This window comes from Rana temporaria, chromosome 7 (assembly GCF_905171775.1).
Source record: "Rana temporaria chromosome 7, aRanTem1.1, whole genome shotgun sequence".
Classification (NCBI taxonomy): Eukaryota; Metazoa; Chordata; class Amphibia; order Anura; family Ranidae; genus Rana; species Rana temporaria.
The window spans coordinates 29,356,629-29,359,128 of record NC_053495.1 but is presented as its reverse complement, the minus strand read 5'-3'; the positions used below and the strand labels follow the sequence as shown (position 1 = coordinate 29,359,128).

General features: G+C 23.5%; 1 protein-coding gene across 2 annotated transcripts in view; it reads left to right on the top strand.

The window, feature by feature from the left end:
• FEZF2 (FEZ family zinc finger 2) overlaps positions 1 to 2,500 on the top strand; it is a 6,682-nt gene that overhangs the window by 1,872 nt on the left and 2,310 nt on the right. The gene's annotated exons all lie outside the window — the stretch shown is intronic.

The window sequence follows — 2,500 nt, the reverse complement described above, 5'->3', positions numbered from 1 at the left end:
TTGTATAATACTACTTTACTATATAACACCTTAATATAGGATTGTATAATATTACTTTACTATAGAACACCTTAATATAGGATTGTAAAATACTATTTTACTATAGAACACCTTAATATAGGATTGTAAAATACTAATTTACTATAGAACACCTTAATATAGGATTGTATAATACTACTTTACTATAAAACACTTTAATATAGGATTGTATAATACTACTTTACTATAAAACACCTTAATATAGAATTGTAAAATACTACTTTACTATAAAACACCTTAATATAGGATTGTATAATACTACTTTACTATAAAACACCTTAATATAGGATTGTAAAATACTACTTTACTATAAAACACTTTAATATAGGATTGTATAATACTACTTTACTATAAAACACCTTAATATAGAATTGTAAAATACTACTTTACTATAAAACACCTTAATATAGGATTGTATAATACAACTTTACTATAGAACACTTTAATATAGGATTCTATAATACTACTTTACTATAGAACACATTAATATAATACTGCTTTATAGAACACTTTAATATAGGATTATATAATACTCATTTACTATAAAACACCTAAATATAGGATTGTAAAATACTACTTTACTATAACACACCTTAATATAGGATTTTATAATACTACTCTACGATTGGAGTGTATTAAAGAGTTGTACATAGTGATTCATTTCTAGTATATAAATGTATTTGTAGATCGTACTCTATATAGAACACTTTAATATAGGATTGTATAATACTACTTTACTATAGAACACCTTAATATAGGCTTGTATAATACTACTTTACTATAGGAGTGTAATTGTATAAAGAGTTGTACATAGAGATTAATACTCTAGTAGTATATACATGTACTTTCTAATATAAGACTGTTAGTACTTTACTAAGGAGTCTATTTGCACATGGAGTTTAATTCAGTATAGCATATGCATATATATAGTTCGTTTTCTATATAGAACACTTTATTATAGGATTATATACTACATCATTACTATAAGAGTGTATATTAACACAGAGTTGTACACAGAGTTTAATTTAGCATTGTATTTTTAGAGTGTGTTTGCAGATCGTATTCTAATGTAGAACAGTTTAATATAACATATATATATATATATATATATATATATATATATAACAAAGCGTACTTGTATAGATTGTTTTACATAGAGTTGAATTTAGTATTGTATATACTACTTTACCACATACTCGTATTTATACAGTATTATATATATATATGACGCTTTAAATAAAGTATTATACTTTAATACTAAATGAGTGTTTGTATACACAGTTGTAGTAAAATATACTATAACATAATATTATGTAGTATAATATATTTTATAATGAAATATAATATTGTATTATTTACTACTATAGGAATACAATTGTATATAGTTTGGAATATGAAATAGTCTTGTATCACATTACTTCTAGGAGTGTGTTGTATACATAACAATACATTATTGTATATTTGTCCACTACTATGTAGGTCTATTTGTATACAGTGTTGCATATATAACAGTATACTATATCGTATTATACTGCTTTACTACAATACTAGTGTATATTATATTAAAATAAGGCAACTCAATATTATGTTTTATGTTGCTACTGTAACATTATATATGACTAGTATGTGCAGTGTGTTTACAATCACACACTCATATATAGTATTATTTAAAAAAAAAGGTTTTATAATATTATATATCATTCATATAATTATAATGTTATATATCAACTCATGTAAAGTAAAATACAATATAAATATTCATAGATATTTTTGTTTACAAACGATTTTTATTGTAGAAAAGATCAAAGTATAACAAATATTCATAGCTATTTAATAATAATAATACAAATATTATAATTACACTGCACTGTGCAAATACTCTCATAGTAAAATAACATCTCACCATTATAAAATGAACATACGTGTATATTAATGATCATATAATAATACAATATACACATCTAGCTGAACTTTCTCCCTTTCAGATTCTGGTTCACTAGTTCAGATCTGTCGAATTAGTGGATGCCAGCCCCTGTGGCACTGCAAGTACCAGCATTCCTCTGCCATGCAGAGGCTCTTGCACGTTGCCAGTTTTTTAGCAGAGAATATGAATGATAACATAATTGCAAATAGCTCCCCTACTGAGCTGCAATAATGATTTTCAAATATAGAATGTAATGGTTTCACAGCGTGAAATAAAAGGGACTGTAAGCCTAATAACATAAGCTTATAGAGGTCAGGAAGCCACTTAACATTATATATATATATATATATATATATATATATATATATATATATATATATATATATATATATATATATATATATATATATATATATATATATATATATATATATATATTTATTTTTATTTATTTTTTTTTATTTTTTTAAGTGACTTTTTTTAAGTTATGCATGTACTTAAAAGTTCTTGGATATTTTTACCTAAGCTTTATTTGAA